Genomic DNA, 26352 nt, shown 5'->3' on the forward strand with positions numbered 1-26352 from the left:
AAATGAAGGAATTAATGATGTGGAAAAAGCAGCCTTTTCTGCATGGAGATGAAGATCAGTTATCGTTGAAGTAATCCTGACTGGAAAGCCACGTGGCAAATTTGTCATGATGAGAAGATACTGTACATTTCAAATAAAATCACTGGGAGAAAATGAATTGTTTCAGCCAATCTGGACTAACTTCCCAAGCTGAAAGCCTAAATAAACATAATGAAGGTGTCAAATTTAATTCATGTTCCATGGAGAAGTAAAGCTACTCTAGCAGGGTGCTTTTGAATTTCACACTATTCAATATTACTGATTGACATTTAATTACAATAGAGGAAATGGTGTTGTGTTGAGGTAAATAGATTTCTAATTTTTATAGAAGGTAGAGGCAAAACATCAATTAACATATAAAACAAATAAATACTTCACCGTATAAAAGAAATACCAATTAAAATTGCCTTCAAAAAATCCTGAGAAATACACAGCAATCGTTAATAATGTTACCATATAATTATATTAAATTGAGAGATGCTAAATATGTCAAAAGCAATGTCTGTGGTGAGTTGGTGACTGTATAACTTAATCAAACACTGTAATTCACAAGGTTAAATTCCCATTTACTTCAGTGACAAATGAAGCCCTATACTTTTATAAACCAGTATTATTCGAAATCGTCAGTATGTATTCTGCCCTCCACGCTGCTGCAAACACTGGGGCCGAAAATCCACAGCCCTTCTGGCATATTCCCACAACAACAATAACTTGGATTTACATAGCACTTTTATAATAGGAAACCGTACCAAAGCGCTTCACAGAGGTTTAAGGAAAAAATGGATGGTGAGCCAAAGAAGGGGAAATTTAGGCAGGTTACCTGCTTGGCCATAGGTAAATGAAGGATCACACAGAAATACATCAAGAGGTTGATCACGGGACAAACAGAGACCTAGTAAAATAGCATAGCTGCAGAGGCAAAATATAACAGTGAAACCTCTTTCAGCACTACAATAGTGAGTGGACTGTCAGAGAACAGCTAGGAACATTAAAAGATGACAATGGGCTTGAAATAAAGGATCAGAATGGAAAAGTAAATATTCTGAAGGATTAGTTCCTCAAGGCAAAATTCAGGACTTCAATATAAATGAGATAGAAGTCCTAGATAAGCTTAAAGGGTTTTAAAGAAATAAATCCTGTGTGTTAGATGATATTTAGCCCAAAGCGTTTATTATCTCAGAATGTTTATCCCATAATCAGGGAGTCAATGGACACTAGGAAGGTACCAGTAGATTGAGAATAGGATAATGTGGTATCTATATTCAAAAAGGGTAACCAAACAAACACAAACAATTACAGATCTATTAGTCTTACTTAAATTCTATGTAAAATAATGGAATCAATTATTACTTTATAAGGCTGACTTTAATTCTGCCTGCCTGGTGGAAAGCAGTTAAAATAGCCTCAGCCACTTACCCTGTCGAGCAGGTGAACAAGGCACCCACTGGGAGGCAGTGAGGTCCTCCTTTAAATATGCAAATCGGGCTCCGATGACATCATTGGGACCCAACCACAAGTTTAACCCGAGGCTTGAGCAGAAGTGCTCCTCTGGGCCCCACAAGGAAATGTTGGGCTTCCCCGCCATAAGATTCCGTCCCCTTCCCCAATCATGATGCCTGCCTGACCCTCTCCTAACCACTTACCTGAGTACCAGGGACAGTTCCTTCAGATCCCCGGTGCTGCCATGAAATCCCGCTCTGCCCACTGGCCAACTAGCGCTTCCTACTGGGTGGGATCGATGATCCCTCTCGATCGTGGGCAAAAACCTGGTCATCAGGTGCGAGGTGCTCTCGGTGTTGCTGTACTTGGCACAGGTCTGGCCCATACCTCGCTCCTGCGCCGCGACAGTCACCCGAGCCATCTTCCGCTTTATCTGGAGATCAAAAATGGACCGCGTCCGCAGGGACACGGTGTACAAATCTCTGGAGAAAGGGGGGAAAGGCGTGCCCAACGTGGCCCTCATCCTGATGGCCACTTTCGTGTGCGGCTGCATCAAGCTTTTTGTGGACCCTTGGTACGAAAACACAAAATGTCACTACGTGCTGAGGTTCTAACCATCCCCGGTGTTGCGAAGGATGGGCCTGGCCACGCTGCCACGGAACACTCCGTCCAGTTGGACCGTTCCGCCCCACTTGTCCCTCGTCAAAAAGTTTATGCAAAGAAACACTTTCGACCACAAGCCGATCAGTGAGTGGTCCGCACGTAATGTCCTCGAGACCCTGTGGGAAAAGGAGACGATGGATCCTGTCAGTCGGTTCCCCGAGCAGACTGTCAATGTCATTTGGCAGAACGCCTCATCGCCAGAACTTTCAAACTAGCACCAAGACATAGCTTGGCTGGTGGTGAGAAGGGCCCTTCCTGTCAGATCCTTCATGCACTCCCGGACTCTCAGCGCCACCGCACATTGTCCCCGAGGAGGCTGCGGTGCAGACGAAACAGTCATCCATCTCCTTCTGGAATGTGCCTTTGCAAAGAAGGTCTGGAGAGAGATGCAGTGGTATCTGTCCAGGTTCGTCCCGAGCAGTTCCGTAACACAGGACTCTGTGCTCTACGGGCTGTTCCCGGGGACGCACACTGAGACAGACATCAACTGCTGCTGGAAGACCATTAACTCGGTGAAAGACGCCCTTTGGTCTGCCTGAAACCTGCTGGTCTTCCAGTGCATGGAGCTGTCCTCGACAGAGTGTTGCAGACTGGCACATTCCAAGGTCCAGGACTACGTGCTCAGGGACGCACTGAAGCTAGGTGCGGCCGCCACAAAGACTCTGTGGGGAAAGGCAACCATTTAGAGCCTTCCCACCATTGTGTACTGAGGGGCTGCAATCAGGGGAAAAGCCCCCCGGGCAGAATGTAAAATTCAAATTGCTGTAGCGAATCTGTAATCAATAATCTGTATTGAGTATAATGCAATGAGATACCCCAGAGTGTCATGAACTGTAATTATGTACAATGTGTTCATTGAACTGTACTTGATTTAACCTGCAAATTGTATAATCTGTATTGAGTATGTTTGGAATGTGATATGACAACTGAATTGTATCTTTTGCTACAAATTTTATGAATAAAGTATATTTTTTGAAAAAAAAAGGCAGATCTCCCAGACCGAGGCTAGCCCATTGCGCTCCGGGTGTGCTGACGCCTGCGATGTCCCCAAATGCGGGTTACTCGACTGCAAAATTTGTGGTAGTGGGGGACTGCGTTCGCGCTCTCCCCTGGCTTATGACTAAAAACAGAAATAACGTGCGCTCTCAATGAGGTGGGTTTTTAATGGAGTAACTTCCAAGCTCCAATCACTGTCTATCCGAGCGATCAGTGGGAACGACTTGCTGGCCGATTAATAGTGGTGTTCGTCGTTCACATCCGGTTAGTTTTTCAGCAAAATACCTAGCAACCTTTAGATATTAAAGCGTTTCCAGGACTGGGTGCTGAGATGCAGCCGCCGCAAAAGCTCGATGGGGAAAGGCCACAGTTTAGGAGGTTCTCGCCATCGTACGCAGAGGGACTGGAAACCAAAAATAACTCCTCGTAATGAATGTGTAATGACTGTAATTGATGTAATGTAACTGTAATCTGTACTGATTGCAAGTGCAATGAGGCACCCTGGAGTGTCATAAACTGTATCTATCATGTATGACCTGTAGTTGTATTGTGAAAGTTGCATTGTTCTGTTTACCTTTACAATTTTTATGAATAAAGTATATTTTTGAAATATATAAAAAAACTGGGTTCAGGTGGGAGACTGAAGGGGGCCATGTAGATGAGGCCTGGGAGTTAAAATCTCGTGGGCCTCGTGCTGCCCAGGGCTGGACTGTTTCCCGTTCACCTCGAGCCCTGCCCACAGGACTCCTGCCAGGAGTTAAAATTGGGGTTGATATATTTGTTTATATAGATATAGATAGACAGATAAATAGATAGATAGATATAGAAGATTTAATAATGAATCAATGTAATGATTTGAATTTTTAATGGATTTAAAACTATTTAGGGTCGATTTTCATCCCCCACCCTTCACTCTGGGTGTAAGTCAGGCCCAAAGTGGACTCCATCTGACCTAACCTGAACCTGCTGTAGTTTCTTTTCATTTCTGGGATGTGGGCATCACTGACAAGGGCAATGTTTATTGCTCGTTCCTCATTGCCCTGAGAAGGTGGTGGTGAGCCTTCTTATTGAACCGCTGCAGTCCGTGTAGTGAAGGTACTCCCACAGTGCTGTTAGGTAGGGAATTCCACGATTTTGACCCAGCAACTATGAAGGAACGGCGATATATGTCCAAGTCAGGTGGATGAAGTGCTGATCAAGTGGACTGCTTTGTCCTGGATGGTGTTGAGCTTCTTGAATGTTGTTGCCTTTGCACCCATCCAGGCAAGTGAAGAGTATTCCATCACGTTCCTGACTTGTCTCTTGTAAATGGTGGAGAGGTTTTGGGGAGTCAGGAGATGAGCCACTCACCACAGAATACCCAGTTTCTGACCTGCTGTAGTTCCCAAAGCATTTATGTGGCTGGTCCAGTTGAGTATCTGCTCAATGGTGAACCTCAGGATGTTGATAGTGGGGAACTCAGAGCTAATAATGCCATTAAATGTCAAGGGGGCAGGTGGTTAGACTCTCACTTGTTGGGGATGCTCATTGCCTGGCACTTGTATGGTGCGAATATTACTTGCCACTTGTCAGTCCAAGCCTGGATGTTATCCTGGTTTTGCCGTATGTGGGTATGAATTGCTTAATCATCTGAAGAATTGCGAATGGAGCTGAACATTGTGCAATCATTAGCGAATTGTCTCACGTCTGATCTTATGGTGGAAAGAAAGTCATTGATGAAACAGCTGAAGTCAGTTGGGCTTAGGACGCTGCCAAAATCCTGGGGCTGAGATGATTGGCCTCCGACAACCACATCCATCTTCCTTTGTGCCAGCCACTGGAGATTTTTTTTGGCTGTTTTGGCTGCAGTAGCAGTGTTTAAAAAATTGTCAGGAGAACTTTTCAGAGGTGTAGGTGTCTTTGTGTGGTTTACATTTGGCACTATTGTTTTTATAATGGGTGTTCTGCAGGTGCTATCATTGCGGCTAGAACATGAGGAGCAACAGTACCAGCAAGGAAGACTATATAGACCAGAAGATGCTGGTAGAAGAGGGTAAAGAAGAGGAGAGCACAGGAGGCCATACCACATATGCATATTCAAGACCCTGATTTCGTACTGGATCTGACTGAGGAGCAGTGTGTAAGGCGCTGCCACTTCATGAGGTAAGTTGCCACTGAGCTGTGCCACCTCAAGCAGCATTGCCTGTGGATGTCAAGGTCAAGGTGACCCTTTCTTTCTATTCCACAGAGTCATTCCAAGCTGCAACAGGTGACAAAAGTGACATCATGCAGTTTGCAATTCATGCTGCATTAGTAATGTGACAGAAGTGCTGTACTCCAAGAGGAACCAATTCATCTTGTTTCCCTTAGAGGCCGAGAATCAAGATTAAAGAGCTATGGGCTTCACCAGGATAGCAGGCTTCCCATAGGTGCAAGGCATCATGGACTGCACACACATTTCCTTGCGTGCTCCACGTGAAAACTCAAGGATATATGTGAACAGGAAATCTGCAGCCTTTTCAGTGCAATTTCAACACAACTCTGTAACTCAGAAATCAGGCCAAGACCAGGATACGACAGGTCCTGGCCTTATTAGAGAGATTCTGTGTAGGAGGGTACAGGGACTCCCAATGCTAGGTCACGTGCCACCAGCTGTCAGAAGCACCTGATGTATCATTGGCAGTGGTATGCCCGGTGGGACCAATCTGCCAAATGGCAGTAGTGGGCCCCACCAGAGGATCGAGGTCAGGATCATGACCTGGACCCCCAAAGATAAAGTTTTTTTTTAATCCACAGCTCACCCCATTTAACCATTTCCAAATTTCCTCATTTCCAAATTTTCTACCACAGAGAACTTTGCTCCCTACCATTTCCTCAGCTTTTTGTTCAGTATCAATTTATCTCCGTTTGTTTTGCCATGGTCTTTCATTTTCTTTCACCTGACTTATTAGGGACCTAAATCTGGTTTTCCTCATTAGTCGGTGACCTGTGTAATAATCTCATTCCATGCTCATTCCATTCTCTCAACATTAAATCCACTTACTTGCCATTATTTCTTTCTCTGATCAACAGGGAAGAAGATGAGATTTAGGGGATGAAAGAGGGGAGCAGACTCACATCAAAAGAATTGCTAAAACAGCGTAATTTGCTCAATTTGATATCTGTAATTCTGGGCCAGTGTGGGGAGAGAGGAGACTGCTTTTGCTTTCAAAGAGAGTGATTTGTATTTTTCCGTGCTGAGGATCACTTTTGTTTGTCAATCTTTTGATTTCACGTTTTTCGATTCCAATCATTTCACTTTCTCTTCTTTCTTTTAAAGTGGATTCAGAAGAATACAGGATCAAATACATCACTAACACAACAAGGAAGTGTGTAATTACACTCCTTAAAAATGCACGGATTATTATTACATATTTGAAAGGAACCTGAGAATAATAAAGAAAGGACTGTTTCAGAACTAATCTTTGGCATTCTCTTTGAAACCGTGTACTGATCCCGAGAGAATTTTCATTTGCACAAAAGAAACAGAATGATTTTCCCAGTGTCACTAAAAGAAAATCTTAAGAAGTTTTTTGAGACTAAGACTTCAGCCCCAGTGTTAACTTGGGGCGTGAGTGCGGTGTGCGGGGTCCAGTGCAGGTGGAATCCTCCCATGAGAGCCTCGGCGTGATTTCTGGTCCATTTTAACTCCCAGGCTTCGGGATGGACTCCCGCCTGAACACAGTGAGAATGACAAGGAGGCCGGCGGGTAGGAGTTGGATTTGGCTCAACAGGAGGCTGCCGCCAGGAACCTGAGGGAACGGTTCCAAGCACTAAGTGGGTGGGGTGTTCCCGGAGGTGATCGCGGTCCAGAGAGAGGAAGGGAGGAAATATTAATGAGGCCCCCACTTGCCTGCAGCAGGGGGCCACAATGCAGCCAAACACCCGGCAGTTTAAATGGCGGCGGACACAAGCCTGTCAGGAATGCAACAGGAAGAGCATGGCCGCCATTTTAACTACCCACCCACCCCATTTCCACTGGGTGAGCAGGGTTAAAATTGGGCTTTCTTCTTTACTGTGATACTGTACACTTCAAAAGATTGGCAAAGCTGATACAAGACTTTATGCGGTAAGGTTCTTTTGGGTAAATGTTATTTAGATCTGACAATTATATAATTATTTCAGACTCATTAAACTTATTTGCTTAGTGCAATTGGTAGCCTGATTTGAAGTTAACTCATGCTGCATGGGTTTCCCAGGGGTCGGGAAACTCAGTAGTGAAACAGAGGCGGGAGCTGCCAGCTCCCCAAGGTCAGTGGCTGCTTTAGCACTCCTAGTAGGCCAGGAGGAGCCCCGATTGCCAGCTTCCTCCCCCCCCCCCGCCCCACAGCCCCAATGCCCGCCCGGCCGGCCAGGCTGTTCATTTGGCCGGCTGCCAAAGATGTTAATAAGGTCCTGCCATTAAGATCGGCAGGACCTCCTCGTCCCTATCTTTTCCGGGTTCTTCAGCTATTTTCGGCCTCCCTGTAAATATCGGGGCCGATGTCTCTGTTGGCAGCAGCTTGGTGGCTTGCAACCCACTAAAATATTTTCTAATCTCACTCCTGAAAGGTCTGGCTCCAATTTTTAGACTGTGCCCCCCACTCCTAGAATCCCCAACCAGAGTAGGGATAATGGGTAGGTATTCACATTGGCAGGATGTGACTAGTGGAGTCCCGCAGGGATCTGTCTTGGGGCCTCAATTATTCACAATATTTATTAACGACTTAGATGAAGGCATAGAAAGTCTCATATCTAAGTTTGCCGATGATACAAAGATTGTAAGCAGTGTAGATGAAAACATAAAATTACAAAGGGATATTGATAGATAAGGGATATGGGCCAAAGGCAGGTATATGTGGCTCGATTTTACCGTCGGGTTTCCTGTGGGTTTCCAGCGGGGGGGCCCCGAAAATCCCGATATCCAGGCATGTGACCGGATCGCGCCACGATCCCGCCCACTTCCGGGTTCCCCGATGACGTGCGGGGGTGCGTGCACGGCCCCCACTGGTGGGAATCCCGCAGGCAATTAAAGCCAGCAGGATGCCACTTGAGGTTATTTATTTTGCTTGTTCAGGTCATTAACTGACCTGATTGAGGGACTGTGTGTGATTTTGGGGAAACATGGGACTGTTTCACACACTGGGGGAAACAGTTCTAGTTGAACTGGACGTGTTGCAGCCGTCAGCCTGTGGCAGCTGCAAAGGTCCATTTGTCAGGTGGGGGGGTGGGTGGGGAGGGGGGAGACCCTCACCCATTGCAGGAGGCCACTCTGTCACTTGGGACAAAGTGTGGCCTCCACCACCCCCCTCCTGACGGTCAAAGTCACCAACCTGCACACTCACCCCGGGGTCCGGAGACATGTGCCTACCTTGCGGACCCCCTCAGATGTACATATTGCGGATGGGGGCCGCCGTAGCTGCAGTCCTGAACCCCTCGGAGGGCGTACAGCATCACCAGCCTCGCCATCCACGCCGTCCACCTCTGACACGTGGAGCTCCACAACAGAGTGCTGTGACACATCCACCTGTACAGCAGGAGGGAGGGCTACCGCAGAGAGAGACGCGTCGCAGAGGGCACTACCCTCGCCACAGGGTCCACAGACCGAGGCGCAGCACCCCGGACCCCTCCGAGCAGCAGTGCACACGGAGGGGCAGATTCACTCGACATGCAGTCGTGGACATCTGCAGGCTCTTTCATGCCGAGCTGCTCCTGGCTGGCCCCAGCACCATCTGCTCACCTGTCGCTGCCAAAGTCACCACTGCCCTCCACAACTTCTCCTCCGCATCCTTCCAGGGTGCAGCCGGGTACACCGCCGATGTCTCTCAGTCGTCTGCGCGGAAGAGCCCTGCAAATACACCTGCACCTACTCTGCAGTAACACAATGGGTGGCATCAGTGGTGGGTCCTCATAGTGATACCCAGGAGCGGGCATTATTGGACACAACAGACAGGATTCGCGGAGACATGGCAGTGGTGGTGCCAATATAATGTGTGATGTTTGTTGCTCTGAAATTCAATATAGGTAACACCCATGGCAAACCCTCAGACACCCTTGTGCATCCCCTTCATGCTCACGACACGTTTGCCTTACGCTGCCTACTGCACATATGTGATGCATGCCCTGTGGCTGCAGCACAGGTGGTGGCAGGTTGAGTGAGGCTGGCCGTGAGGGAGATGCACGAGAGGGTGAGTATGGGATAGAGCCATGAGATTGTATGAGGATTGGGTTGCTTGTTAGTGGCGGGGTGAGTACTGGCGAGGTGAGTAGGTGCAGGTAAGATGAGGATGGGGTCTGAGTGGGTATGAGGGGTGATGTGACAGAGTAGTGTTGGCGGTGCCGAAGGAGATGTGGGGTGGGGGCAGTGTTGTGGCAGACGGAGTGTAGGGGAAAGACTTCATGTTCTCACTGTGGCTGACCTACTGCGGTCATTGGAGCGCCTCCTGCACTGTATGCAGGTGGGCGATATGTTGGTGGCGCAGGTGACCCCCTCTGCCACCTCGAGCCAGGCCTTCTTGGTGGCAGAGGCAAATCGCTTCCCCCCGCCCGCCGGGTGGAAGATCTGTGTCCCCCCCCTCCTCCTCACCCCATCTGATGATACCTGGGGTGAGGCATCATTAAACTGGGAGCAGCCTTCCCCCTGGGCTGCTCCATGCTGTAATTTGTTCCATTGGTTGCAGCATCTATCAGTGGAGGACTGCCCCTTTAACTAGAGAGCCTCCAGCTGACAGATCGTACTGCGCATGCGCAGCCCGCCCGACGCGCAGACCAGCAGCGCGGACCCCGGAGGAGCAGGTAAGTGATTCCAATTAGTGGATTGCCTGCTACGATCGCGCGGGCAACCCACTAATTTCACCGGGCGCGGAGGCCACGCACCCGAAACCCAACCCGCCGGAAACCCGCAGGCCTGCTAAAATCAGGCCCATGGAGTTAGATCACAGATCAGCCATGCTTTTTATCAAATGGCGGAGCAGGCTCGAGGGGCTGAATGGCCTACTCCTGTTCCTATATTCCTATGTTCCTATGTATCAGATCGCGCGACCGTCAACCCGCAGCAGATTTCTTCAATTGGGGCCAACCCCCCCCTCCCCCGACTCCCTAGCTGTCTCGAGCTGTTTTAGTCACCTCTCAGGAAACAGGCTTCCAGTGACAAGCTAATAAAATTGAATGTATGTATGGAGGTTGTTACTGGGTCTCAAATGGGGCTGAAATAACAGTAAGTGAACCTGCTATTTCTAAATAATAAATAGAGATTCATAGTCCGCCCTGTCAAATAGAAAATCTAACACTGTGATCACCTCACTACCTTGATATCGGACAATAACCTGCAATATTTTAGCCCTTAAGGAATGGAATTTTTATTATAACACGGTATCAGAGCTCCAGGATCAAGCCTCTGATGTAAATGTAAATTATTGTAATATTATGCTCCATCCAACTTCAGGAATTTGAAAAAATTACCACTGATCTGTAATGGTCACTGTACTTTAGACCAACCCTGAGCAGCAACATTTTGCAAAATGGTGATACTACAGTTAGATTTTTTTTTCTACAAAGCTCTTTTTAAAATCTAATCCCGGATATAAAGGTTTAAAAGAAAACAATACTGTTATAAACTGTATATCAGCTCCTTCTAAGATTGGTGGTGGGATTCCCATAGGAAGGGCCCATTGTCATGGTAACACTCTGGCTCAGTTAGGCATGTATAGCTGGGCCTCACTTTCAAAATGGTCACCAACCACCACTCCTATATAGCTATCTATTGTTACAATAAATATTTAGGTTGGTATTGAGATATGATTCTTGCTTATTTCTTGTAGGGACATCAGTTCCAGATTTAAATGCTATTTCTTTTTGGTGGGAATGCAGGATGTTCTCAGGAAAGGAATAATATTTCAAGAGATATTCAGAGACCAAGCAATTAGGCAAATAAATGAGAGAGGATATTTATTGAGAAACTTAAGGTAATGCACTGCATAACCAGTGCTAAAAATAGTAATCTGATTACAATATTAATGGGAAGTCATAAAGGAAAGTGAACTGGGAAATTGGTTTAGCTTTGACCAAATATTGAAAGCATCATTAGTGGCCGTAAAGGGAAATATAATGATGCAGATGTATGCTTATACACACAGAATATAAATATAAGTAAGTGGTACTGATGCTTTATAAGTATTCATAGGACTACATATAGTTTACATATATTGTGTCCAATTGGACACTGTTTATGAAAAGAAGTAAGATGCTGAAAAAAATTCAAAACATGGCTCTGGTTTTAGATCACTGAGCCGTGAACAACAACTTGTGCTTCTGTAACGCATTAAATATAGAAAAATGTCCCAAAGTGCTCCACAGATTCGTAATCAAAAAATGAACGCAGAGCCAAAGAAGCAGATTTTAATATGGATGATAAAAAGCTTGGTTAAAGAGGTGGGCTTTAAGAAGGTTCTTAAAAGAGGACAGGGAAGTGGAGAGGCGGTTGGCATTTATGGAGGGAATTTCAATGCATGGGGCCTAGGTGGCCGAAGGCATGGCCACCAATGAAGAAAGGCTAAGGTTAAATGAATACTTTGTTTCTGTTTTCGCAGTGGATGAAGGGGACAAAATACCAATGGTATAAGGGAGCCTAAAATAAGTCAAGGGGAGGAATCTGGTGGATTTAATATAAATTTTAAAAATGGTAATAGAGAAAATAATTAGACTTAAAGTAGACAAACCTCCAGGACCTGATGGTTTCCATCCTAGGGTATTAAAAGAAACAGGTGGGAAAATTGCAGATGTGTTAGTCATGATTTTTCAAAGCTCTCTAGATTTGGGAATTGTGCCTTTGGACTGGAAAATTGCAAATGTCATTCCATTATTTAAGACAGGATGCAGGGAGAAACCAGGAAACTACAAGCCTGTCAGTTTCACATCAGTTGTGGGGAAGTTACTGGAATCTATCATCAGGTACAGAGTGACTGAGCATTTGAACAAGTAAGAGCTGATCAAAGAGAGTTAGCATGGATTTGTGAAGGGTAGGTCATGTCTGACTAATCTATTTGAATTTTTTGAGGAGGTCACTAACAAGGTGGACAGGGGAATGTCTATGGATGCTCTCTATAAGGACTCCCAGAAGCCATTTGACAGGGTTCCGCACAAGAGAGTATTAGCAAGAAGTAGACCACATGGAATTGGAGGTAACCTTGTGACATGGATTGGTAATTGGTTGGGATGTAGGAGACAGAGAGTAGGAATAAAGGGTTCATTCTCTGATTGGCGGGATGTGACAAGTGGTGTTCCCCAGGGATCTGTACTAGGGCCTCAGCTTTTCACCGTATGTATTGATGACTTAGATGAAGGAATAGAGAGTTGCAGATGACACTAAATTAGGAAGCACAGTAAGTTGTATAGAAAGGATTAGAAAGTTACAAAGGGACATAGACAGACTAAGTGAGTGGGTAAAACTGTGGCAGATGGAGTTCAATGTGGGGAAGTGTGAGGTCATCCAGTTTGGTTCCAAGAAAGACAAATAGGAATATGTTCTTAAAGGCAAGAGACTAGAAGCTGTGAGGGATCAAAGGGATTTGGATGTCCAGGTACATAAATCAATAAAAGTTAGTGGACAGGTACAAGAATAATCAAAGAGGCTAATGGAAAGCTGGCCGAGGGGGCTGGAATACAAGGGGGGGGGGGTGGAGTTTGTACAGCGCCTTGGTTAGACTCCATCTGGAGTACGGCATTCAGTTTTGAGGAAAGATATATTGGCCTTGGAGGGGGTACAGCACAGATTCATCAGAATGATACCAGTACTTAAAGAGTTAAATTATGAGTGTAGAGTTTAGAGGGTTGAGGGGTAATCTAATTGAGGTATTTAAAATGATAAAAGGATTCAATAGAGTAGATACAGAGAAACTATTTCCTCTGGTGAGCGAATCCAGAACAAAGGGGTACAATCTTAAAATTGGAGCTAGGACATTCAGGAGTGTAGGACACACAAAGGATAGTGGAAAGGTGGAATTCTCTCCCCCAAAAGGCTATGGATGCTGGGTCAATTGAAATTTTCCAGACTGAAATCGATGGATTTTTAATTAGGTAAGGGTATCAAAGGATATGGATCAAAGGCGGGTAAATGGAGTTGAGGTACAGATCAGCCATGATCTAATTAAATGGTGAACAGAATTGAGGGGCTGTATGGCCTACTCCTGTTCGTATGGAACATACCCTCACTTAGCCTTTGTTTTCAATGGCAAAAAAAGAGACAATTCACAATTTTTTTTAAAATAAAGGAATTGATAAAGGAGTTTTGTGTAAATCCAAAATAATACCATAAAATATGGTTATAAGCAAAGTAATAGAATACGTGACCTTGAACAGTGACATAGAAATCTGTAGTTTACCGTGATTTAATTATTTGTACCAAGATTTTTTTTTTAAAAAAAGATTAATAAGCAGAGATGATTCCAAAGAGGCTTTCAGGAACTAGCACCAGTAGATGGCATACAAATATGTAATGATAGCATTGCAGTAAACCTATGGCGACTCTAATCCTAATGAGAAATCTTGCTAGACGGGAGTGTGAATCAGAGTACTGGGCACAGAGGTCAGTGTGCCCAATTTGTGCCCAAGCGGCAGAAAATGTAACATTGTTCAAACAGTGAAAACACAATCTTTTATTTTGCTCATGACGTAGTAAACAAGAGTAGTAAACAAAGGACAAAGCAATCCACTTGATTGGCACCCTATCCATCACCTTAAACGGTCACTCCCTCCACCACTGGCACACTGTGGCTGCACTGTGTACCATCTACAAGATGCACTGCAGCAACTCACCAAGGCTTCTTCAACAACACCTCCCAAACCCACGACCTCTACCATCTAGAGGGACAAGGGCAGCAGGCACATGGGAACACCACCACCTGCACGTTCCCCTCCAAGTCACACACCATCCTGACTTGGAAATATATCGCCGTTCCTTCATCGTCGCTGGGTCAAAATCCTGGAACTCCCTTCCTAACAGCACTGTGGGAGAACCTTCACCACACGGACTGCAGAGGTTCAAAAAGGCAGCTCATCACCACCTTCTCAAGAGCAATTAGGGATGGGCAATAAATGCTGGCCTTGCCAGCGACGCCCACATCCCATGAATGAATAATGAAAAAAAAAGTTACACTATTTCATTTTCTAATTTTGGCGTTCTCTCACAACCAGGATGTTTCATTTTGCTGAGCAACGAGAAGATGACAATGGATTACAAAGCCTAGCGGCTGGTGGTGTTTCCTTCTTGTTCAGTCTGTTGTGAACAAGCCAAATATAGATAGCAGAGCCAGAAACATCTGATTCATGTGCATGGAAGCTGAAGAAACTTCCACTTGACTGATCTAGTCTATATGAAATTTTCAACTCATTATCATTCAGTAGGAAAAACCTTCCAATAGTGCAAATTAACTACTTATTTGAATAAGAACTTGAAACAACGTAGATAATCATGTATTTGAGCAAGATAATGATTCATGCATAATTATGAAATGTAATTGTGTTATTAAAATAAAAGCCATTGGGCTTGGTTTTTGAATCAGGTTTGTATAAACGTCAATAGAAAATAAGGAGCAACTAATTAATGTTGCCATCTCTAATTTAATGGGCCTTTGTTGTCCTGCATTAACATTTTACAAAGCTGCCCTGTCAACCATGTGAGATTTTGTTTGTGTTTTTAATTATCATTGTGATTTTTAAAGTTAATTAATTTTACTGCAGTTATTAATTTTATGCAAGTCCTGTTTCTATACCCATTGAAACTCACACTGGTGGTTAAATATTAGATACCAAAGAGAGTGAAAATTTATTTAAATAAGCCACTGGGAAAGGGAAACTCACTTTAAGTGATTTTCTGCAAAACATTAAAAAAACAATTATTCTTCTGTTTTTCCCTGATTATGCGGTAGAAGAATAAATTAATTTCTAAGCAATTAGTCGTATCTGCACATAATTACAATAAGACTTGAGAAAGCCACAAATGATTTATAACATAAAGCTCCAGGGAAAGGCTTCTGCAAAATGTATAGTCTTGAGTATATATTTAGATATAAATCTAAGAAATTTTTATGGCATTGCTCACAGGTAGTCTAGGGCCCAGGGTGCAGTTTCTGATGTTTACTGCAGTCCTGCTGTAGCCTAAATGTTATAGTGGTTTGTCTATTGCTTTGATACACTAGTTTGCTGAAATAATGGCCCAGAAATTACTCACCGTTCCGTAACGGCGTCCTCTCTCTCCACCAGCGAATTGATGGAGTAAGTTCACAAATGCGCACACGTGCATTAAAACCTGGAAAACTTGAACTTGCTCCCATTGGTTCGCTGGCGATTTGACAGGTATGAATTAAAGGGCCACGCCATACTACAATCAATAAAATCATTAAACATTCGTAAACTTACCTATCTGTCAAGCTGAATGAAGATACTTACGCTGTCAAAAGGTACACTGGAAAATACCAGCTCTACACCACTTTTCAAAAGCTCGATGACTGTTAATGACTGTGAAACAACAAGAAATTAAATTTTAAAAATGTGGAATGTCATATTACTCTTATTTTAATATTTTTTGCTCATTAAAATTTTTTTTTAAAAGTTAAAAATTTTTAAAAGTTTTTTTTTACTTTTAACTTCTGTAAGTTTCATTAAATTAAAACATTTGCTTGGCTATTTATAAGATGTTAATTTTTTATTTAAACTAACATACAGAAGTTAACTGCAAAGGAATGATTTCTACTTGCCTGCTTGTGGGTGTGACTTCTCTTCTTGACAGATTCTGTGGGCGAGGCTTCCATTCCCACAGAGTCTATCTGATCCGAATGAACCTGCGCTGAATTCACAGGGAGCAGGTGGACGTGAGAGTCCACGAGGTAATATTTCTCGTAGTGTTTGTTCGCAGGATGTGCGGACAGCCTTGACACGCCAGTCGGAGCAAATTCCAATACATCACAAGATAGACAGGAGGTAAAAATATTGCACGCCTTACTGATTTTTTTTATTCGTTCATGTGATGTGGGCGTCGCTGGCGAGGCTGGCATTTATTGCCCATCCCTAATTACCCTCGAGAAGGTGGTGGTGAGCCACCTCTCACAGATATGAGAGCTGATTTATTTTTTGCCCTCCACCTCAGCCTGATCTGACCTGAATCTGCCTGTATTTGCTGGTTCCGATCATCTCCCTGGGCCCAATATGCCCCCTGCAGCAGCGTTAATGGCCGAAAACAACAGCTCGATGGCCTCCAGCCATGGTCTTCATCCTGCTGGCCCTGTGAAACAAAATACTTGCCTTCTAACCGGCCTCCCAGTTGGGTTCCCAACTCTGGTTGGACAAATTTCTGGAGGGTTGATCATGAGATGAGCCATGATCTTGTTGAATGGCGAAGCAGGCTGGAGGGGCCAGATGGCCTACTCCTGCTCTTATTTCTTATGTTCTTATGAGATGTTTGATCACATGACATCCAATCTAGTGTCATCTGATCACATGACTCTTGCTTGCAGTTTGCAAATGTTATTGCATTTACCTTATAATGTTAGGCCACACATGCTAAACACTTGCCCCCTCTAACTGTTCCATCCAAGAGGAAACCCTTGCATTCTGTTTCTGGAACTTGTAAAATATATTGACATATCCAATGAAGCATTAAACTACTGAAGACTTATGTCTTACCAGTAATTGAAAAACATACCTTTTAAAATAATTTCTTGTGGAACTATCTGACAGCTCTATCACTAGTACTTCTGGATTTCAAGATGCAACCTGCAATAAATATTTATTTTCCCTTATCTTTTGTAAATAGTTGAGTAAAAGGAGTTTTCCCTTGTGGATCTCCTCAATAACTGGGTGACAGGCAGTTGATCCATTTCCACTCTCACAACACAAGTTTGGCAAGTGAAACCAAAGCCTAATTATAATGTATATTTGTATATAAAATGTGATTTAAACAGGTCAAGACAGCCAATGTGTATGGGACCATGTCACCATAGAGAAACCTCATTCTGCACGTAAAGAACTCCTGGCTGTATTTGTGGGTACAACCTGTCTAGTCCAGTTGCAGGAGTGAGTGAGAGCCTATCCCCAGCAGGATGTACTGGAATGAGGTATATTATCCTTTTTGCTGACCTCATTTATTCCTAGAAGCTAGTATAAACTTTCAGAAAAACAAATTTTCTCCATAGTTTCTAGGCTACAAATTGCTTACTGATTTTGCCTCCTGTAAATTTGTATTTTGATTGCAACAAATGTTAATGTTAAATCATAACACAGCTCTTTGTCTCCGTACAGGAAAATTTAGAATAAGTCACCAGCTGATATACAAAATGATCCTTCTGCTGCAAAATTGAGGATCAATAATTTTACTAAAAATGTTGGCGTGAATACAAAGCAGGCGATCTAATTTTGCACTCACCAGGTTTTTGGTTAAAATTATCAGCAGAGATTTCACACCACGTTCTCAAAAAAAAGCCTCAAATGGACTGGTCAATAGAAATGTAGAAAACAAACCTGTAGAGAAGCTGAGATTGCTGTGTGCAGGTGGGAAGATCCTATCAACCACTGTTTTTTACCAAATATTATTTGTAATATTTAAATGTTGCCAATTAAAAAATATTTCAAATATGAATGTGCAAATTATTCCCTGCATTAAGGGAGCATGACTTATGTTGTGCATTGGTGACTTACCGTTAAAAAATTATTTTCTATTGTAATATATTGATATTGCCCTTTTATTGATGTAATTTAGAGAATGATAGTTTGATTACTTAATGTAAAGAATGAAATTAATTCAGTTTGATGGAAGATACACAGTAAGTACATTGTGAGGATGAGGTGTTAAATTTAAATGTAAGGAGACGCACAACACCCGGTTATAGTCCAACAGCTTTATTTGAAATCATAAGCTTTCGGAGCTTTGCTCCTTCGTCAGGTGAAGTGAAGAGATGCATATAGGCACAGCATATATAGTCAGAGAACAATGCCCGGTGATTACAGATAATCTTTCTAACTGCCTTTTATCACACCTCGGCAGAGAGATAATCACAGCAATCAAAGGAGTGAATGGTGTTCAAACAGGTTAGTCAGGGAAACATTACATCCGAGAATACTGAGGTGGGGTCACAAGGGGTTAAATGTAGCAGATGCTGGAGTTTGTATTAATAACAGGTAACTCTTTTTTTGCTGGAAATCGCAGCAGGTCCGGCCGCATCTGTGTATGGAGAACAAGCCAACTACGACTTGAGTCTGGATGACTCTACGTCAGGTGGGGTTACATGTAGCGTGACATGAACCCAAGATCCCGGTTGAGGCCGTCCTCATGCGTGCGGAACTTGGCTATCAATTTCTGCTCGACGATTTTGCGTTGTCGTGTGTCTCGAAGGCCGCCTTGGAGAATGCTTACCCGAAGATCGGAGGCTGAATGTCCTTGACTGCTGAAGTGTTCCCCGACTGGGGGGGAACCCTCCTGCCTGGCGATTGTTGTGCGGTGTTCGTTCATCCGTTGTCGCAGTGTCTGCATGGTCTCGCCGATGTACCATGCTCCGGGGCATCCTTTCCTGCAACGTATGAGGTAGACAACGTTGGCCGAGTCACAGGAGTATGAACCATGTACCTGGTGGGTGGTGTCCTCTCGTGTGATGGTGGTATCTGTGTCGATGATCTGGCATGTCTTGCAGAGGTTGCCGTGGCAGGGTTGTGTGGTGTCGTGGACGCTGTTCTCCTGAAAGCTGGGTAATTTGCTGCGATCGATGGTCTGTTTGAGGTTGGGTGGCTGTTTGAAGGCGAGTAGTGGAGGCGTGGGGATTGCAGAAGCGATTTCCAGCAAAAAAAAAGTTACCTGTTTTTAATACAAACTCCAGCATCTGCTACATTTGACCCCTTGTGACCCCACCTCAGTATTCTTGGATGTAATATTTCCCTGACTAACCTGTTTGAACACCATTCACTCCTTTGATTGCTGTGATTATCTCTCTGCTGAGGTGTGATAAAGGGCAGTTAGAAAGATTATCTGTGATCACCAAGCATTGTTCTCTGACTATATATGCTGTGCCTATATGCATCTCTTCACTTCACCTGACGAAGGAGCAAAGCTCCGAAAGCTTATGATTTCAAATAAAGCTGTTGGACTATAACTGGGTGTTGTGCGTTTCCTTACATTTGTCCACCCCAGTCCATCACCGGCATCTCCACATCATTAAATTTAAAGCTTTGTTGATTCAGTTATTACTAACTGTGAATGGCAAGCTTATGTTAAGTGCTCTTATAAAGTATGACAATATTTGAGTTACGAGAGCCAGGCAGTGTCCTCTAAAATGGATAGGGCGCGTTCAAGCACATCATGCATTCTGGGTAGGGCTGTCCGCCATTAACTGCCAGAATCGCAGAAGAGATCCTATTACGATTGGGGCCAGGGAGAATTGTGTTTGGAGCAGGAAATGTGATCGGGCTGAAACATTGGATCAGATGATGCTTCTGCATTCATTACATCCCTTCTCGAATCATTTGTAGCAGCAGCAATGAACTTTCACCATTGTGACCCGTACACCAGTCTCCTGGGTTGCTAGCAGCAGTGCCCAGGAGATCAGTCCTCCATTCTGAGAGGGTCCCTGGCAATTCGGGAGGGTTGGCAATCCTACCTCCCAGTGGCATCCAAGTCCTGCTCACACCCTGTGATCTGAGTGGGGCTGGATGGAAGGCCTACGGTTTGCTTCTTCTGATCAACTCTACAAAATAGGTGGCTGCCAGTTATTGTGGGAGGAAAATGAAATGGGAGGGTCAGTCATGCCCCTGACTCACTTGCATGGCTACGCCTCTTTGGAGTGTAACCACTCCACCACTCCCCACAACTAGGGCTTGACAGGGTAGATGCTGCGAGGTTGTTTCCCCTGGCTGGAGTCTAGAACTAGGGGGCATAGTCACAGGATAAGGGGTTAGAAAGAAAGAATGAGATCAGATCACTTCCACCAACTACAAACATATGAAAAGAAGGATGGAAAAAGACCATCCATTCCATCAAACCCACCCCATCCTCACATGGCGCAGGCATTCACATTATCGACCTTCCCCCAAAGATATCATTTCTCAGGAGAGGCAAGAAAACTGGGAAAAACAAACATAGGCAAATTTAAGAAAAACTCTACAACCCCTAAGGCAATCAAGTAAGCATTGGGAGACCATGGTAACTTATAAGTTGCACCATTCTCAGGTCCAGTTCTCTCAGGAACTTGTAAAGCTCCCCTTTGAAGAAATTCCTACTCACCACACATTACAATAATGTACACTAGAGGGCGATGGTTCACTAATATTTAACCAAACACTTTGCCTAATTATATTAAAGATGTGCCAAATAGTTCTCCTGGCCCTCTCCATTTCAAATGACCTATACAACGGGATAGAGTCTGACCCCTTCATAATTAAAAAAAATATTGATTATATCTCCTCTACGCCTATGTCTCCAATGAAAACAGCACCAACCCTTTGAGCTGATAATGATAACTAAGAGGTGAGTTAATCTGGATAACTAAGAGGCCTGAGACTTGACATCATTTTTGCCCCCTTCCTCAGTTTCTCTCCAGGGCCTTGCTACCCTTCACCATGTTGAAACCTTTCTCAAGGCAATAACTACGCTTCAAGTTCTCCCATTGAACAGTCAGAATTTTTCTTTCCTTTGGCAGAAAAATACTTCTGTCTGATAGGTCAATTTTTTGGATTTGCTCTCAGTTGGGAGCTGAGATCTAAGATTTGAGACCAATCTGTGGCAACTTAAAACCACTCACTTTCTGTCATCTCCTGTAGGCTGCTGGAATGAGAAGAAGCAGAGAGAATATACATAACAGCTTCTTTTTCCATTTGATTGAGCAGACATTGGCCTAGTGGTTTGGTATCTGGAGAAGGTGCTCTCTATCTTCACATTTTCCTTTGCTGTGAAGATTTCTGTTTGAGCTTTCTTCACTTTAGCAACACCACACCTATGAGGTCCTATGACTGCACATTAGATTTCTAGTAAAAGAATCTTAGAAATGAATAATTGGTAAGTATACATTTTTGCTTTAATTTCTCATAAATTACCATCTTTAAATCCAGGGTTGCTTTAATTCCTTTTATAATTCATAATTTAAAATTCTTAATTATTTTCAACATTAAATTTTGTGTTAAGCCACTGTAATATCATGGGATTCATCCAAACTTTAAAGATTTTATTCAGTCTTTGAAATATATCCCAGATATGTTTTGAGATTATATTACTTTTTATGTCACCTTAGCTGGTTTAATTCTCAGTTCAGATGAAATATTGTATTCCTTGGCTTGACCTCATTCTCTTCCCTTTCTGCCGCTTTTAAAACCCACTTGGTGTGAATTAATTACTCTAGGTAATAGTATTTCCAATTTGCCTGGCTGTATTGTCATGACAAGTTTGCTATTTTTAATGATAAGTGGAAATGTGGACATATGATTTGATCAGTGTGAGCGATTCTTGCCCTGTTCTGCAACTGATGTAATTCCCATTTCTCGGATCATAATAGGGAGGTTAGCAAATGTTTCACTGCATACTTCTTGTAAAAGTAGTATTAGTTACTGTGTAATTCAAAAAAAAAGATCCTCAGCAGACCAGTTAATCCTGGGGAAATTAAATTAACTGAAGGCATTTTTAGTAGCTTCTTTGTCCGAAAATTAGGGACAATCATTCAGTCTCACATTATCTTCATCCAGTGTTTCACAACTGTATATGTCAAAGACGAATTGAAATCATTTATCTGTATTATTTATTTAATTTGTTACAAAGGAACAGATTGTTTATCTATGTCCTTGTGATTCCTCTCAACTACAGGATTAGCTGTTAGTGCCCCTGGGATAGAATTTCCACAGAGGTTCCTCAGTCTCCCACTGGAACTTTGATGGAGGATCATCAGAAGCCCCGGAGAAATGGTTTACGCTGTTTCTCTGGGAGTTTCCATCAATCTTCGGAAAAGTTACAGCAGAAGTTCGAAAGAATCCCCACAGAAATTCCAGGGGTCTTTTTTTTAAAAACTGTTTTGCTATTCATGCCTGAAATTTCCCTCTGTGTTTATAGTTTTACAACAAATGGGATAAAATAACTTCAGCTGGACATAGGAAAGTGTCTGAATACAGAACATTGGTTATGGAGGCAAGTAAATGAACCTAGACCTGGATGAGAACAAGTTCCAACCTAGTCAAACAGCAACTCAAGTTCTCACTGTAGATTCACATCTGAATCATTTTTCAAATCAAATCAGTCTTAACTGCATTTATAAGCCACTCCTTGTGGGTGCGGTTAAATCCTATGGTATATCCCTGTTTGCTGCCACGGTTGCTCAGTATATCTGGAAATCACTTGTTGTCCAGCCAAAACCATAAACAGTAATTTCTAGGCTATAGTTATTTAAGAAATATTTTAAAATAACTACACATGGGCAAGCATGAATGCAACTATTTTGGAAGGGGTTAAAAAAGATTATTTCACTCCAAAGACTTCCCTTTGGCTGGAAAAGCTCTATATATGTGAATGGTAGTGAAACCTGAAGATCTGGGAGTGCTTCAGTATCTTCTCCTGGTAAATGAAAGAAAGAACGACTTGCATTTATGTAGCGCCTTTCACCACCTCAGGACGACCCAAAGTGCTTTCCAGCCAATGAAGTACTTCTGGAGTGTAGCCACTATTGTAACGTAGGAAACACGGCAGCCACTTTGCATACAGCAAGGTCTTACACACAGCAATGAGATAATGACCAGGTCATCCTTCTTTTTTAGTGATGTTGGTTGAGGGATAAATGTTGGCCAGGACTCCCATGCTCTTCTTCGAAATCTTTTACGTCCACCTGAGAGATCAGACAGGGCCTCAGTTCAGCGTCTCATCTAAAGGACGGCACCTCCATCAGTGCAGCACTCCTCCCTCAGTACTGCACTGGAGTGTCAGCCTAGATTTTTTGCTCAAGTCGCTGGAGCGGGACTTGAACCCACAAGTAAAGGGTGGAAGGCATATTTCTTTGCTGTCTATGTCTCTGGTGTCTCTTGAACTCATACAGCAGGCAGAGGTAGTGATGCCATCAAAGGCACTGCTGGAGACCACCAACTTTGGCAGTGCTTGCTCTCTTAGACATCCACAGCACCATTGCTTTTATATTATGGAATTAAATGGATATAAAGAAAGAAAGGGCAATGATAAAGTTCTGGGAAGTATCAAAGCAAAAATGTTGAAATGCATGATAAAAGATCTGACAAGGTGCATTAGTCCAGCAGATTGTTTGCCATTATAGGCAGCAGTGTCAGAAAAAACCTGAACCCAATTCCCAGAAATTAAAGGACCATGTTCTAACCAAAAGTATAATGGAGGTTATACATGAGTGTGTGGCATTTATCCATTTAAATTTTTGTTGAAAAGCATAAGCTCACTTCTTGGGAATTAGTAACGGCAGCATACTCTTATCAACTTAATGCATGCTCACCACGATTCTCCTGCTTGAGTGTGGCTGCAGCTGCTCAGGCCAGTCCTGCCCTGCCTCCTACCTGGCTGCTGTTGTAAGTCCTATTGAAGTCCTGCTGCCCACAAAATCAAAAATGAACTCACACTATATAGCTGTGTTCAATTATTTCAGCCTTTACTACAGCAGCAACAGCACTTAATAGGAGCAGTGGCCAGACTTGCGTTAACATTAATTTTAGCAATCAGCATTTTGTAGCACATAGTCCATTCACCAATACCAGAAATATATCCTATTGCTGAAATAGCTTGACAGTATTTTGTGATGGTGGAAAATTACATTACTTTTAGAACTGCCATTGAGGCCCATAAAAGTGGCATCTGTGAACTAGTAAATAATTGTTGGTTGTTATTTAGTTATCTGTGCCTTGTTAGTCTCTTGCTTGTTTTCTTGAGGGTTTAGTGAGGTTCAAAGTATAAACTTATTTTCTCCAAACTGACCCCTGTTTTGGATGCTAAACATTTTTAAAAACTGGCAAAGATGTTTTTAAATTGGCAATTAGAACTGATCTTAAAGTTCCTTAAAGAAAGATCCCCATTTACAGAAAACCTGTCAAACCTACTTAAGGAATATTAGCAACAGATTAACAATGTTAAAACTGAGGCAATCATTTTTAACAATGGGGAACTGCCACTTAATGTGATCCTTATAGACAACTGCACTAACAAAACATCAGATGGGTTGTAGGTTTAGAAAGCATATTTTGATTGTTATAAGCGATTAGTAGAACAGAAATCCACCATTAATGGTTATTGCTACTGAATTACAAACACCACCTTAGCTAAGAATATTGGCTCCCACTCAATATTTTGGATCCTTTGCACCATCAGTATTACAAATTACGAACCAATTAGTTTTTATCATTGCCTAAGTTCTTAGCGCATTAAATTTTATTTTTTAATCGGTGACATTATTTACAATTTAAAGTGAATGTTTAAACCTTAATCATGCATTACTTATTGTCATGAAGCAAAATGTATTGGAAATATTGCACTCCAATGTGACCAGGTAATGTGAAGGATACAGGCAGCTTATGCACAAACTCTCTGCACAACTTATTATGGCCCTGAAAACTTTTTTATTATAAGGCCTCTTGATAATATGATTGGAGCACCTAAGTAACATTCGAGCCATTTAGGCCCTGTTTGGAGTAAACAAAATCCCCTGCCTGGTGTCTGCCTGCCCTCATGCTACCTATATGTCCCCTCCACACTGGATAATGGTACCAGCTCTCGGCAGGCAATCCTTGAATGCTGGAGCCTGTTGAGCACCCAGAACACTAAAAAAAATTTACATGAGCTGACCTCGTGTTACCAGGTGAGATGAGCTAATACCTGCAGAGATGAGTGGATCACCAGAACAGCACCAGCGCTGTCAGTGTTACACACTCACCAAATTGGTGGCTCCCATTACATTTTGCGGCACAGTCTATGTGTAACAAATCCATTAGCATTACATTATACAGCTGCATTGTTTTGAATGGTCATGGGAAGATTTATAATTCCAATATTTTTGCAGAGAAAATATTAAAAGATTTGGGAATGAATGTTGCGTTCATGGAGGTGAAACATGTCGATGCTGGAGAGCAAAACAGCCTTTTTGTTACAAATGTTCTCACAGTGTCAGCACTTGTAGGTTGTGGACAGCATAGCCAGTGATAGAGCAAAGCTCAGTTTATACTTCCCCAAACTCAAGCAACCTCCACTTTCCTATTACACCAAGATGAACATTTTCCACTTCCCACATTGTCTTTATGACCTGAATGAATGCGATTGGTAATTCTGTGTTGTTTAGTACCAGAAAGATGAGACTGCCCACAATCATTATGCAGGATCCTTATAGACAGTTGGACAAAGGGAAATGTATGCAGGCTGCATTTGAACCCTGGTCCAAGAGGTGAAAAGTCAGTGTTTAACTTACCGCTCCACCTAGTCCCCAATGAAATTCCCCAACCCAATTTCTATGTGAATATGTTGGTCAAAGCAAAACCCTGGGGATAAATGAGAATGTTTGATAAAAATTCCAGGGAAGGGGGAGATGGAGGTTAAGAGAATCATGTTGCAGGTTTTTAGTCTGTATATGAAATCTTTGTGGACAAACACTACGGTAGAATTAAAAACAGACATAGGGGGCAATTTTGACTTTGTGCGGTAGTGTAAAGCGGGTGATAGCGAATCGGCAGCCTGTTTTACATCTCTCTCGATTTTCATTTATATTAAAGTCAGTGGAAATGAAAATCAGGAGAGTTGAAAAATGGGCTGCTGATTTGCCATCACCCATTTTACACAATCGCACAAAGTCAAAATTATCCCCACAGAGTCAAATAAACATTTCATAGGTAAATAAATAGATCCTGAAATAGTGCCTGGCTAAAGGGGATTACCAGCCAACTTAAAAAGAAAAAAAAGGCATTTTAGGCCATGAAGGAATATGGCACAGAATCCTGGTATATTTTTTGGATATTATACCAAAAGGCATGCCGGGGTATAAAAGAGGCATCAGAATGGCAAAGAAAAATTTCGAATTGAATACGGCAAAAGAAGTGAAGTATAATAATGAAAAGTTTTATGGTTATATTAAGAGGAAAAGAAAAACAAGGGATGGAGTGGGGCTACTGAGAGTGGGATCGAGTGAAGGCATGACAACTGGTGCTACACAGGCTACAAAAGTAGTAAATAAGTTTTCTGCCTCAGTTTTTACCAAGGACGAGACAGGT

The 26352-nt window shown here is 43.0% G+C and overlaps 1 protein-coding gene and 1 non-coding gene across 3 annotated transcripts in view; one reads left to right on the top strand and one right to left on the bottom strand.

The window, feature by feature from the left end:
• LOC137328538 (serine/threonine-protein kinase 32B-like) overlaps positions 1–26352 on the bottom strand; it is a 295819-nt gene that overhangs the window by 174881 nt on the left and 94586 nt on the right. The window lies entirely within an intron of this gene.
• LOC137331352 (U1 spliceosomal RNA) lies at positions 3090–3254 on the top strand. Its single transcript, XR_010965433.1, has one exon. It is a non-coding gene; the product is annotated as a U1 spliceosomal RNA (small nuclear RNA).

This window comes from Heptranchias perlo, chromosome 1 (genome assembly GCF_035084215.1).
Source record: "Heptranchias perlo isolate sHepPer1 chromosome 1, sHepPer1.hap1, whole genome shotgun sequence".
NCBI classification, from domain to species: domain Eukaryota; kingdom Metazoa; phylum Chordata; class Chondrichthyes; order Hexanchiformes; family Hexanchidae; genus Heptranchias; species Heptranchias perlo.